This window comes from Castor canadensis, chromosome X (genome assembly GCF_047511655.1).
Source record: "Castor canadensis chromosome X, mCasCan1.hap1v2, whole genome shotgun sequence".
Classification (NCBI taxonomy): domain Eukaryota; kingdom Metazoa; phylum Chordata; class Mammalia; order Rodentia; family Castoridae; genus Castor; species Castor canadensis.
This window is the reverse complement of record NC_133405.1, coordinates 18,109,148-18,123,569: the sequence shown is the minus strand read 5'-3', so window position 1 is coordinate 18,123,569 and position 14,422 is coordinate 18,109,148. Positions and strand designations below refer to the sequence as shown.

Below are 14,422 nucleotides of genomic sequence, written 5' to 3'. Positions count from 1 at the left end.
TGGGGTCTTGTGACTTTTTCTGGCTTGGAGTTGCAATCCTCCCAATGTCAGCCTCTCGCAAAGCTGGAATGGCAGGAGCTCGTCAGCACACCCAGCTGCTTGCTGAGATGGCGTTTCACGGACTTTTTCTGTGTGCTGGCTTTGAACCACGGTTCCCTTGATCTTCACCTCCTGCATAGCTGGGATTACAGGCGTGAGCCCTGGTGCCTGGCAGGGAAATCGTGAAAACACAGGTCAGTGAGGATGGAGATTTCCCACTTGCACCATCCCAGGTATGCTGCTTTCGGGGGAAATGTATTACTGATCGCCTTACAGCGCGTGCCACAGGGAGACGCACCAACCCTTTGCATCACTTTTACCTTTCAACTATTCCTAAAAGCACAGCTCAGGTTCTCTTAGTGTGTAAGGGCGTGTGTGCAGGTGTGTGTGTGCATATCTGTGTGTAATTGTTTGACTTGTTTTTCAGTTTAGCACCCACTTTTACAACTCTCCCATTCAAATTGTGCATAGCCTGAAGATTTGAAAGTGCAGAGAGACCCAGGAAAAGCTAGGACACTCTCGGTAGGGTGAACATTGTCTAGGGAAAGCCACAGGTGCACAAAAGAAAGCCCGTGGTTTTTATTCACAATAAGGAGACTCTGAATTGCATGTCAGAATTTCCAGAGGACTAGAATGGGGCTGGGACCCTGTAGGCCTTTCCCATTGGTTGTGCTGCTGTCTCTGTCCCCCTTCCACCAACCCAACCCCATCTCCTCAGGAACAAAGACTTCCCTTTGCACGGTGGGGAGGGAGTTCCGAGAATCAAACCCTTGGCCTTGCACGCGATAAGCAAGCACTCAACAACCGAGCTACACCCCAGCCCATGGACGCTTCTCCAAGAACTCATTGCACACCGACTCCCCTCGTGTCTTGCCTCTTGCTTACTGCACGTCGTGTTACGGCAGAATCAATTCAAGTAAAATCAACCCACATGTGAAGGAAAACTTTTAAGTAGCCAATGAAACACAATGATTACAGCTGGTGGTGACAGCTAAGCTTAGCAACCACGAGATGCCTCGGCCTAATCCCCCAGGGCTGGTTGAGGCCCTTAGGCTTCAAATGTAATCAATCGCATCACGGTTCTACAAATAACCCGCTGCCAGTGTTTGCAAAGGTGCTCGGAAAGGAGTTACTGGGAGGTGCTGGAGCTTTTCGGAGGTGGGGCCTTTCGGGAGGAAGTTAGGTCATTGGGGGCGTGCCATTGAGGTGACAGTGGGACCTCTGCCCACCCTGCTACTCTCTTTGCCCCATGACTGCCATGAGGTAAGGAGGTTCCTCCACCCCGTACTCCCTCTTCTAAATCATCTAATGGGTCATCCCGTTGTCAGAAATGTCAGGATTTCCTTCTGGGCCCTAAATTGCCTTCCATTGTGCGTATACAGCACTGTTGCTCTACGCATTTCCCCGTCCACAGACAACTCACTTGTTCCCATGTCTCACCCATTGTGAATATGGGAACACAAATATCTTCACGAGGGGGTGATTTCCCTTCCTTGAAGGGTATATGCAGAAGAGAGGTTGCTCGGTCACACGGAAGGTCCACGTTTACTTTCCTTCCGAACTTTCACTGTTTTCCACAATGCTGATCCCGATTGGTGTGCCCAAGAACACTTGCACAAGACAAAACGCTGCTGAAATTACAGAGAATGGCTACTTCTTTTCACAGAAAAATTATGGATGCAACACATATCATTTAAAGCAAGAAGGAAAAATTGCAGCTATGTAAGACTTTGTTTTTGGAGAGGGTTGAGGCTCAGAGGAAGACTGGAAACAAGGTACAAAGAGTCACCATATACCCTGTACCCCTAAAATTATTAGCATCCCCTACTACAGTACATCTGTCATTGAGGAACTGACAAACAGCAGATATTTCAAATGGTCATTTTAATTTGGTTTTTTCATAGTAAAGTTAGAGGTTTGTAGTGGGGTCTTATTAGAAATCCTTTATGCCTGAGAAAATGAAACAGTGTCTTCATTAATGACACCCCACTTTACTCTGATGGAAACCTAGTATCAAAAGGGGAATATTTTGCTTTATCTTATGCACCTTTTTTAACATAAGGAAGAAGTCAAAGATTTTGGAGGACGCACTTGCTCTCTGTTACTCCTTGAGGCTGTTTCCCTCTGCTGAAAACCAAAAACAGGTGGTGATGACACTTGTCCCTCCTCAGCACGTTGGAGGAAAACGCCCCGTTCCCCGTGCTGTCGTTCCATTTCACGTGCAGTGTTGTTATATCTCATCGTTTGGATCTGAAATGTCCCCACAAGGTTCATGTGTGGAAGGCTTGGTCCCCAGTGCAGCAGTGCTCAGAGGTGGGGCCTTTGGGAGGTGACGACATCTGGAGGGCTGTTACTCACCAGTGGGTCGATTGACCCATTGATCGACTCATAGCTTAATGGGGTATTGGCCACCATGAGGTGGTCGGTTTTTCTCTGCCACATGCTCCTGCCATGAGGCTCTGTCTTATCATAGCTTACAGGAGGTGGCCGGTGACTTTCTCAGTGAAGGAAATGCGTGGGGCAGAGAGCTAAGAGACCCTGACTGGGATCCAGGAGGACTCTGGGGCCATTTGTTCCTGGGGTTTGTGTGTGTATCAATGAGAGTGAGTGAGACACAGGGTCAGAGGGCACTCCCGTGAGGACATGGGGTGAGAGGTTAGCAGCATGGGGCAGGATTTCCGAGGACACCCTGTAGTGGACACAGCTTCCTCCTAACAGCAGTGCCATCCCCACTGCTCACAGGGAAAGGCTGAGGCGCCATCCGGCCATGTCCACTTCCTTCAGCCCGTCATCATCCTCAGGTCTCCGACCAGGCGCTAAGTGTGTGTCTTCTAAGCCACTGTTCAGACATGAGGCTCTTTCTTGATGCCCTCTTGACTATCATTACTCAGGTCATTCTCCCTGGAACCAGAGTGCCACAGTTTCTCCTACTGAATGCTGGAGGAGGTGACAGAAAGGGACTGTGGGCTTGGGGAGCAGGCCAGTCTGAGCGGGTGCCCTGAGGTGAGACTGAGGGAGGGAGCAGCAGGGATCCTGTCCCCAGACCAGCAGGTTTCTAGGGCAGGAGCTCGGCCCCATAGGATGCATCCGAATCTCTTGAATTATCGTTTTCATCTGTGTTGGAAATGGTTCACCATCCTGACTGGCTGCCAAAGGTAACTCCTGACAAGGTGCCCTCGTCTCCAAATGCAGCCTTCTTGCTTGCTGGAGGGCAAGGAGGCCATGCAGGGCCCTCCCTGGCTCACTGATCTCATCAAGCGGGAGGAGGAGCAGAGGAATTTGATGTTGGAATACAATAATTGAGTGCACACGGGGTGTGCATTTAATGGTGGGAGGGTGGGAATGAGGTAGAAATGGGTTTTTGGTGTAAATGCAGATACAAATCAATAATTCACCATCCCCGTCTGATGGAATTACCATTTGTTAAATATTCCCAACACCCATGGGACCCACCCGTGATGGGCTATAAATAAATTCTGCGACGCGCTCATGCAAATAGAAACTTCTTCGTTCCTCTAATCAAAGCACACTCAGATCTGTTATAACACTAAATAAAACATTAACCACCGTCCTCCCTTCCTTTGATGTTCCCGGTGTTCTGCTCCTTTCTGCAAGGACAAGCTCGAAGCAGCCAACCACACGAGAATCACAGAATTGCATCACCACGGTGAGCAGGCTTGACTTGGTTTAGCCGATTGGATGGCAAAGGAGACGGTGCCCATGTGTCAGGGGCCCTGGCCTTTCTAATCACGAATGCCCCCCGGCATCTGTGTAGCATCGGGGTGCATCCTGACGATGTCACATGGCAGAAGTGCTACCCTTGCCATCCAGAGCCACCCGAATTACAGATAACAGATGCATCGCTGCTGTCGTGCACAAGTGAGAGCGGGTTTTAGACAGCAGTTCCCATCTCTAGGTGCAGGACACACAGGTGTGAGCAGGGGAGAGCAGGGAGGGAGGAACCCGGGTTAGGAAGGAGTGTGTCCCTGCAGGAGGAGGACATGGGCCTCCAAGCACTTCCCTTGGATCCTGCATGTTGACTCACTTAGTTCTTCCTGGGAAGAGATGTAAAATTGTGTGCAGACAGCAATAGGAGGACAAGTGTCCCGGTTCCTTTTGCTCTCTGATGGGTTCTAAGATCACACAAGCAGTTCCTGTGCAAAATCCAACCCGCTCGCTCCTGCCGGCCGGGCTCTGAAGAGGCCTCCATTGCCGCCAGGTTCTCCTCCATCTGGACGCTTCCTCCTTCCCCACACGCGTGGCTTCTTCCCATCCCTCGGATTCCAGCATCCCACTGCAGCCATGGACCACATCCTCTCCAACACCACAGCCCCAGCCCAATTTAACCCACGGCCAAACTGTCGCCTTTCACAACCTGCCACGCTTTCCCTCTTCCCAACTCTTTCTTCCTTAAAGAACTGTAAATTCTTCTGCTGGGAATCAGAGTCACGGAAATCATTCAAATGAACATCTGTGATTGGACCGATGCCCAAAAAAGCGCTATTTGATCGAACCATTTGGTCCTTGAGGCCGTTAGTCTCTTCCGCTTCAAAATGGAATCGTTCTGGAAAGATGCCCAAGTTTCAGTACACTGTAATGCATAGAGAAGTTTTTAGTGGTGCCAAACAATAGGGAAAATCCAAATCTACGAATATATCATTTATATGGTGCTGTTACCAGAAGAGCAGTACTGATAAATACCTTGGCTTTTGTGTCTAGCAGGAAAAGGATTCAAGCAAGATGCAAAAGCATGATGTAGTAAAATTCATTAGGAAGGAAATTTAGTACAACAGGATAACAGTGGGGAGAAATGGGGAAAAAAGAGAAAGAGAGAGAGAGGCATGCTCTGCCCCCATGCAGGAAATGGGAGTAGAGATCTGTAATGGCGGCCCCATCCTTGGCCTTATGCTGGGGAACTGGGGGAATGAAGGTGGTCGGAATCACGGGTCTGGGTGGCTGACATGGCTGTAACACAGCAAGGGCTCATCCCGACCCACCCAAAATGCAGGGACAGTAGGACTTCCCTCTGCCAGGCTTGGTATTTTCCACCCATTCAAGGGCCTAGGAGCTTGTTAACATCTCAAAGACCAAAGCAGAAGCAGGCAGCTCCTTTGGGTCCCCCTGTCCCTGTCACTTAGCTTCTAGAAGGAGAGGGGAGGGGACCTGACTTTTCAGTTTTTACTTCCTCGTTCCAGTGTCAGAGCCTGGCCCTTTAAATATTTATTAAAATGATATAATTTCTTGCTCTTCTCATCTGTCCGTCCTGCCTCAGTGATGTTACAGACACGCGAATGTAAACGCATTGACATTTTGATCTTAAAAAGGTGTGAGAATGAATGAAGAAAAGAGGCCACTTATCCAAAGTGAGGCAGCTGGTGAGAGGTAGCAGTTAAAAAGCAGATGAGGCTGACCCTGGCCGGGCTCCCCCACCCCACAAAACCTCCCTCCCAGGGACAGAGGACAGAGGCCAGCCGTGGTCCAGAACAGCCTTTCCAGAGGATCCTCATAAATGCCCCGTCCTCCGTGGCGTATTTTCCTTCTAAGCCAGGCCCACAAAAACAAGTGTAACGTGCTTTTTTCTCATTTGTGGGAGGTGGACGAAGCCACACAAAGCAAAAGGCAAGGTCGTGAAAGTGGAAGAGGGACAACTGGGGCAGTAGAGGGATCCATGAAACACTTCCTACCCACAGGCAGACCTGAGACGATGGAGCCCCTGACCTCGTACAACTCTAACACGTGCCCATAGGTCCCAAGACAGCAAATGGGGTACACACACTACATGGTGCATGCCAGTGGCTGCAGTTTGATTTCCTTGAGGCAGAAAACTGTTCCTACCATGGAATCATATTTTATTATAACCTTTACAGCACATTCGTTTTCTGCCATTGGCTCAATTGTGCTTATAAATGAACACAGATGTAATTTACGTGTGCATGTCACCCTATGGATTTGCCCTATAACACAGTGCTTGTGGAAAACCCAGCCAGAAAATTTCACTTCTCAAGTTGGCAAAACTGGTTACCTTTCGGTTTGCTTGCAAAAGGTAGTGGTATAGATTCGGTTCCAACTGGATTGTGAGAACTCGTGGCAATGACGCTGGGATCCTTTTACCTCTGAAGTGATGGCTTGTACGTGGCTGGGACACAGAAGAGTTGGGGTGCGTTGTTACATCGTTCATTTGAGGACTCTCTGATTTTTTAAATGAAACTATCACTTCCCTCTTAGCCCTGGCCTTGCTGTGTGTGCAAGGCTCTGATAAGTCGTGATTCTGTTTTCATTTGCTTCTAGCAGTTTTTTCACTTCCTCCCTTATTTCTTCAATGACCCACCGATCATTCAAGTGTCAGTTGACCAGTCTCCATGGTTTTATATATTCCGCCCCCATCTTGTTACTAATTTTTGTTTTGGAGAAAGTTCCATGGGCTGAGAAGAATGAATGTTCAGCAGCTGTTTGGGTGGAATATTCTGTAGATGTCTGTGAAGTCCATTTGATATCACATCTCATTGAATTCTGAACTTTCCTCGCTGATTTTGTCTGACCCACATCTCTTTGGCAAGACAGAAGGAACAAAATCACCCATTGTTACTGTTTGGGAGTCTGTATTTTCGTATTTTGTAGGAAATGGGGTGCACTGAGGTTCAGTGCCATGTATGTTTTTTAGACTTACTTCCTCCTGCACAATAGTTCCCTTTATCAGCGTGAAGTGATCTTTTTGCCCTTCTGACTAATTTTGGTGTGAAATCTGCTCTGTCAGATGACAGTTTATCTGCTTCTGCTTTCCTTCAGGCCCCGTTTACTTGGAATTTGATTCTAAGCCAGCGAGGTGTGTTTCTGTAAGCAAATCATGGTCGGGGCTTATTTTTTAACCCAATTCACCAGTCTGTGTATTTTGCTGACACCATTAACTTCCAGCTCTCTTATTGAATGATACGTAGTCAATAGTGCAATTTCACTAGTTCTGTTGTATTTTATTCTTCTTGACAACCCATTTGCTTATCTGCTTGTCTCGGCAGATTGGTGCTCTTCTATGTATTTTTGGCTGCGTTTATCTTCCTCTTCGGTGTGTGGGATTCCTGTAAGCGTCTTCTGCAGTGCTGGCTTAGTGATCATGAATTGTATTTCTTTCTGTTTATCATAGAAGTTTTTTACTTGTCCTTCAGTTATGAAGGATAGCTCTGCTGGACAGAGAAATCCAGGTGGGCATCAACTTTCTTTCAGGACTTTAAATACATCATTCCGTGCCTCCTTGTTTTCAAACCTTCTGTTGAAAATCTATTGTTATTCTGATGGGCTTGCCTTTTAGGTGACTCGGTTTCTCTCTCTTGCGCCTTTAGTCTTCCCCTGTGCTGGATGCCTAGAATTTTAACTACAATATGACATGGTCTCTGTGCTTTTCTTGTCCTTCTGGAGACCGTCACTTTCTCATGATACAAGAAGTTTTCTGCAATTATTTTATTGAATGCATTTTATACGCCTTTGGCTTTCACCTCTTCTTCCAGGCCCATGATTCAGAGGTTTGATCTTTCAATGGCGTTCATGAGGCCATTAATATTAAGAAGTATTAGTTAATTAATACTTCTTTATATGCTTTCCTATCCTCATTTGCAACATCTAACCTGCACCTTGTATTCAAGCACTCATAATCTGATTTCAATTTGATCCAGTCTACTGGAGAGGCTTTCAACTGCGATTTTTATTTGACTTTGAGCTTTCCATTTTAAAAATTTCACTTTGACTGTTTTCAGAAGTTTTATATACTCATTCTTCTTTCATTTCCTGCATTGTCTTTTTCATTTAATGCACTTGTTTATTTGGGCTTTCTTGTACTTTATTCAGACATTTATTTGTGTCCTTTTTAATTTCATTGTTTAAAAAATTTTATTTTTTTAATTCTCTGTGTCCCACCATTTCACTGTCGTGTGTGTTTGCTCCCGCGGAATTACTGACTTTTGAAGGGGCCGCGTTGTCTTGTCGTTTCATATTTCCTGTGTTTCTGCATTGGATTGTCCACATCTGAGGCCAAGTCATTGGTTGGAAGTTTCAATCACCTCCAGTCTTTCAGTTGCAAGGCCCTCGAGGTTCAGGTTCTCAGTGTAGCAGCCAGGTGGAGGTGTTTTTCCCTCACTACCAGACTGTGTATGGTTCAGGACCTGCGTCCACCCACTGGCTGAGGCACTGGGCCTGACCCCAGCTCTGCTCAGATGAGGTAAAGTGGCAGGAGTCTCTTGCAGGAGTGTTACTTGTCTGCTTTGGGGCTGCTTCCACTCTGGAGCTTTCTGTTCTTTGCATTTTGGGAGCTGCTGCTGACTTTTGGAAATTTCACCACTCTGAGCAGGGCAGGTCCCCACTTGCTCTGTAAGCTCCCTACCAACCCACCCCAAATTTGCGTAGCCAGCGGCAGCAAGCATGCAAGCCTCGGGCTGACCGCTGATACGGAGCCCTGAGTTCTGCATGGCTGGCAGAGAACTCAGGGAGCTGGCATATCTGCCTGGTGGTCTGGATGCTTACGGACCTCACCCCGCAAGTCCATTTCCCTGTGGGGCCCAGGAGGCTGCGGAAGTCTCTTGTGATCCAGAGGGTCTGTTAAATACACCAGGGTGGAGTTCCTGGAGGTGGGCCGCCATGCTGCTTTCACACCCTGCCTGCAGGACAGACATCTTTTATGGTTAACGTGGGGCTCAAGAGTTAGAGAAATGAGAACTGCCTGCTTTTGACCAACAATGGGGACACAGTCACTCTCTACCTGGGAAGGGAAGAAGTGTACTCTTGTCCTCATGGAGTCCGCTGTGTTCACCAGTAAACCATGCGTGTAAATGAGAGGACGGTCAGGAATCAGAAACCCCTTAATATTGTCCTCACTGGCCAATGGAACCCAAGTCACCTTCATTTCTACTGCTTTGTCACCTAATCAGTGTTTGAATCTGCTTTCTTTGCAGAGTCCAGTTAAAAATGCCAGAACATTGCACATTTCAGATTTTTTGGTTTTGTTTTTGTCAACCTGTGAAAATCTCCAAGGGCTTTGGGGTAATCTGATTTACTTTCAAGTTTGGTTCTGGGTTATCCTTTGGGAATTCAAGAGGCCTCGCTCTGCCTTGCGACTTCCAGGAGCTCTGCTTGACAAACTGGCGTCATCTTTTTTGTTTGCTTCCATTTTAAGATATTTTTCCTCAGCATAAATTGATGTTTCCATTTCCTCTCTGTCCCCCCTTGGTGTCTTTGCTATGTTTTAGGGACGTACAGAGTAAGCACAAGAACTTCTTATTTACGTCACTTTGGAGGAAGGTAGTTGTTTGAAAGCTGTGTGTCAAGAGGGGACGTGACAAAGTTTAGGAAATAATTCTGAACTCCATTTCCAGGAGAAGATGAAACAGACTGTGGAGTATGTCAGAATTTGGGACCCACCTGCCTCCCTCTACCTCCTGAGTTCTGGGATTACAGGTGTGCACACCAGGCTAGGTATTCATTTTCCTTTTAATGAGGAAATGGGGGGTCAGTTTCTGGTGACTCATGCCTGTAATCCTGGTACATGGGAGGCTCAGATTGGGAGGATTGTGGCTGAAGGCCAGCAGTGCAAGAGACCACATCTCCAAAATAACCAGAACAAAATGGACTGGAGGTGTGGCTCCAACAAAAGAGTAGCTGATCTGCAAGCACACAGCCCTGAATTCAAACCTTAGTCCCAAGAAAAAAAGAAAAATGAGGAAAGAGAAGGTTTGCATTTAGACAAGCTAGCTCAGCCCCACGGTCACAGCCCCACTCCATTTCTAAGCCACCACCAAGGCTGAGTCTTAGCGTGGAGAGAGGAGACACTTTTCTTGCTGAGAACGATGGTTTTACTAAATTAGTGTGGAGAGATGGGGGGACTCACTTCTCTCTTCTTTCTTCTTTCCTCTTCCCCTAGAAATGTGTACACATGATCACAAATACAATACTAAGTATGTCTATTTATATGCAATACCAGGCTTGTAGGAGATATATATATCTGTGTATATGTATATATATATATGTAAGATATTATATATAAATAAGATATTGCATATGTTAGTATATATCAGATCTATGCATATATAATATATCCTGGTATCCTGGTATTGTGCTTGACATTTTATGCATATATATATTTCATGTATCTGCAATGCTCACTCACTCATTTCATAGTCTAATCCCATTGTTGTGTTTGCCCTTGAACTAATGTCCACATATGAGGGAGAACATACGATTTTTGGTCTTTTGGGCCAGGCTAACCTCACTCAGAATGATGTTCTCCAATTCCATCCATTTACCAGCAAATGATAACATTTCATCCTTCTTCATGGCTGCATAAAATTCCATTGTGTATAGATACCACATTTTCTTGATCCGTTCGTCAGTCGTGGGGCATCTTGGCTGGTTCCATAACTTGGCTATTGTGAATAGCGCTGCCATAAACATGGGTGTGCAGGTGCCTCTGGAGTAACCTGTGTCACAGTCTTTTGGGTATATCCCCAACAGTCTGTCACTCCTTTTTAATTGTCCCAGAAACCCCTACTCCTCTGCAAGGGCGAGACCTTCTATCTAAATTGGGGGTACAGCTATTTTACCCCCAGGAGAGTACTTTTGCTTGCCCCTAATAGAGGAACAGGTAGACCCCACAGTGTGGATGGATGGACACACTGTGGGACAGGCACGAACAGCTGCCCCAGCCCTAATTCATCTCAAGGACCCCTCCTGGTTTCCCCATCAAAAACAATATCCTTTAAAGCCAGAAGTTAAGGAGGGGTAATTCCCATAACCAAAGACTTAAAGAGATAGGGACTGCTAATAGAATGCTTCCAGCCCATATAATACTCCGATTCTCGGTGTCAGGAAGGGACCTAACAAATGGAGGCTAGTCCAGGATCTCCGCCTGATCAACGGAGCAGTAGTGCCTCTCCACCCTGTAGTTCCAAATCCCTATAAGCTTTTAACCCAAATATCTCCAGGTACTGCTCACTACTCTGTCCTCAATTTAAAAGATGCCTTCTTTTGCATTCCCTTACACCCTAAAAGCCAACCTATCTTTGCTTTTGAGGACCCCACAAGAAAGTCTGGACAGGTCACATGGACTGTCCTCCCCAAGGGATTCGGAGACAGCCCCCACCTCTTTGGGTTAACTCTAACCCATGACTTGGCAGAATGGCAATATCCACAAGCTACTCTGCTACAATATGTAGATGACCTCCTGCTCTGTGCACCAAATGAGCCTGTCATTTCAGGAGCCACTGAGTCCTTACTAAACTTCTTAGCAGATAGAGGTTATAAAATCTCTAAAGAAAAAGCCCAATTGTGTCAGTCTAGGGTTACATATTTAGATCCTGTCCTGGAGAAAGAAATGAGGTCTCTAGGAGAAGACAGAATCCGTCCAATCCTGACGTTTCCTCTACCTAAAACTCTAAAGCAATTGAGGGCCTTTTTTGGGAGGGGTCACAGGATACTGTAGAATTTGGATCCTGGGCTATGCAGACCTAGCCAGGCCCTTATATCAAATCCTTAAGGAAGCACAGAAGGAAACCCAGCTCTTTATTGAGTGGGATGAGAAGTCAGAAAATGCATTCCACAGGTTAAAAAAGGCTCTTATAACAGCTCCTGTCCTGGGTCTCCCAGTACAAGAGAACTTTCAATTATATGTCTATGAAAAGGGAGGACTGGCCTTAGGAGTGGTGACCTAACTCTGGGGCATCACTCCCCAGTCAGTAGGTTACTTAAGCAAAGAGTAAGATCAGGTAGCCAAGGGAAGGCCAGGATGCCTCAGAGCAATGGCCACAGTAAGCCTTCTAGTGCTTGTAGCTCAGAAACTTATCCTAAACTTCCCCCTAACGGGTTTTCCCTCACGGGTTTCTGGGTCCCCCTGCATTTTCCAATATGCAGTCTATCTCTTCTTTTTTCTACAAATAAAATCTTTCCGACCTCTGCTGTTGGAGTCCACCTGTGTTTTCATCCCCAGAGCAGGCTCAAGAACCCTGAGCATCTGAAATTCCTGCACGTGTCATCCGTGCATCATCACCTTGGAGTTGTGAAAAGAACACCCACGTCCACAGTTCCAACAGATGGATCAACAGCATCTGGTGCCAGACTTGGCAAGGAAGAGCTACTAGCTCAGAGGAAGTACTGCTTGAGCCCGGTAGATCAAGATCACTCTGCTTTGCATTCAAATAGCTGCCAGAAGACCAAAGTTTGAAAACTCACACCTGCTTGTCCTAAAAGTGGAATTCTGCCTGATGGACAACTAGATGAAGAGTGAAATCGCTGGATCTGATCAGTATTTATTGAACTTGCTGGTTGCCTGTGTTCACTGCCTGGTTAACAATCGGTGCCACCTTTACACCACCACCAGTGCAGGTTTTACTATTACAATGAAAGCAAAACATGCAGTTTATTTCATAGAGCACACATTTACAGGGAGCTATCACAGGGCATTTCAACACATGGCATTTGTGCAGAATAATACCAGAAATCCATTTTACAAGGAAATGTTGCAGTGAAACTCCCCATATAGCCATCTTAAATAAACAGAAATGTCTTTTTTTTTTAAATGGAGAACAGGAAGGTAAAACAGGTCCCGTCTGGGGGTTGGTAACAGTGGCGGGGGGGGGGAGGATATAAGGAAAGGAGTATGAGGTGTATATGGTGGATATAACATGTACTCATGTGTGAAAATGGAAAAATGAGACCTGTTGAAACTCTTATAGGAATGGGAGGAGAGGAGATAAAGGAGAATGACGGAGGAGTGAATTCAACTTTGATATATTGTAGAAACGTTTGTAAATGTCACAGTGTACCCCCAGTAGAATAATCAAATGATAAATAATCATACTCAGCATCATCATCATCATAAAATGGAAGAGAGAAAAAACTCATTTTAGGGTGATTGTCTCTGACTTCTTTAGGAAACGGCTAATATATAAAAATAATTTAAAACCTGACACATCCCACCCTACTCGATAACAAGGATACAGATTCTGACGAGCAAAGGATCAGGAGTCACAAAGAATAATTCTCTCCTTTTACTAATCCAAGAGCAGTGAGCAAAAAGAACACTGGCCTGCTTTAAACTATTTGTGGTTCAACACTGAGAGCTCACTGGCATTAGGACAAGGAATGTGCATTCAAGGGTTTTTTGTCTTGTTCTTAAAACACTATTTCTTTGTTTGTCACCTATAGAACAGTGTGACCAATCACAGGGCTCACTGGGTGAGGCCCATGACTTAGGCAAGTAGAGTCCTTTACACCTCTCAGTCACACATTCAAGTTTCATGGCGTGCCGTATCCTTTGCATGTGTGTACATAGGTAGGTATGTGTGTGTACACATGTACATGTGTGTGCAGATATATGTGTGTACATACGTACATGTGTGTACAGCTGTGTGCACTGCTCCTGTCCTCAACTGCAGCCAGTGCCTACAGAAAGACAATCACGTTTAGGTTATATGCTCCAAGCCTGAGTGTATACTGAAGGACAGGTTTGGGGAGTACAAGCAGAAAAAGGTAAACATTTGACATTCAGAGCAATTAAATGTATCCCGCAACAACAGCCAAGTACTGTTTTATGTACACAAAAAAGGCATCTATGGTTCAGGTAAACAACAATATGTACTTCAAAAGGAAACACTGATGAGTGTAAAAGATGCCGACTGTTCTAAGGTTACGGATTCTAGGACCCCCAGCATTTGAAGTATCAATGCTATACACTGACCATGGCAAGATTAAAAATACACTTATCATGGTAAAACTTTACTGTATTATACAGCCTTCAGTGTTTGTATATTGCAAACAATCTGACATAGCTGTTCTCAGCAAGCTGAATTGTTCACACAACTCCAAATGCCAAAGTTGATGTCATTGCTAAACAGAATAAACATTATTTGTAGGATTTCCAATATATACTGAGAGAGGATAATTCCTGCAAAAGGATTCTTTAGGAAACAGGATTGTCACCACTTAACGAAAGCACCCTCGATTCACTCACTCTGATTCACTCACTCCTACACACACAAGAGAGACAATGGTGATTTTTTTCAAGGAAAACAGAAACCTCTTTATTCAAACAAGATGATATGAACAACTTTTGAAGTAGTTGTCAAGGTGACCTTTGGATGTCTTCTTTGTTTCTTTTGTTTTTTGACAGCCATGTTCTTTCTAGGTTCAAGTATGAGGCAGAAAATTCTGAGTCTTTGTCGTGGGGGTTTTATCCAGCAGAAGATGATCAATCTCCCTGGTCCCACGAGGCTTGTATGTCTAATCGGGGGTATAAGAAAAGAAAGATTAATAGAGATGCTGGTGGTCTCTGGCAACTTGGTTCTGGCCTCCCATTGGGGTGGGTCCTAGACCTCTGGCAGCCCTCCAGACTTGGTGACGCCTGGTGCTC

General features: G+C 45.7%; 1 protein-coding gene across 6 annotated transcripts in view; it reads left to right on the top strand.

The window, feature by feature from the left end:
- Positions 1-14,422, top strand: part of LOC109675936 (uncharacterized) — a 529,573-nt gene that overhangs the window by 431,083 nt on the left and 84,068 nt on the right. The window lies entirely within an intron of this gene.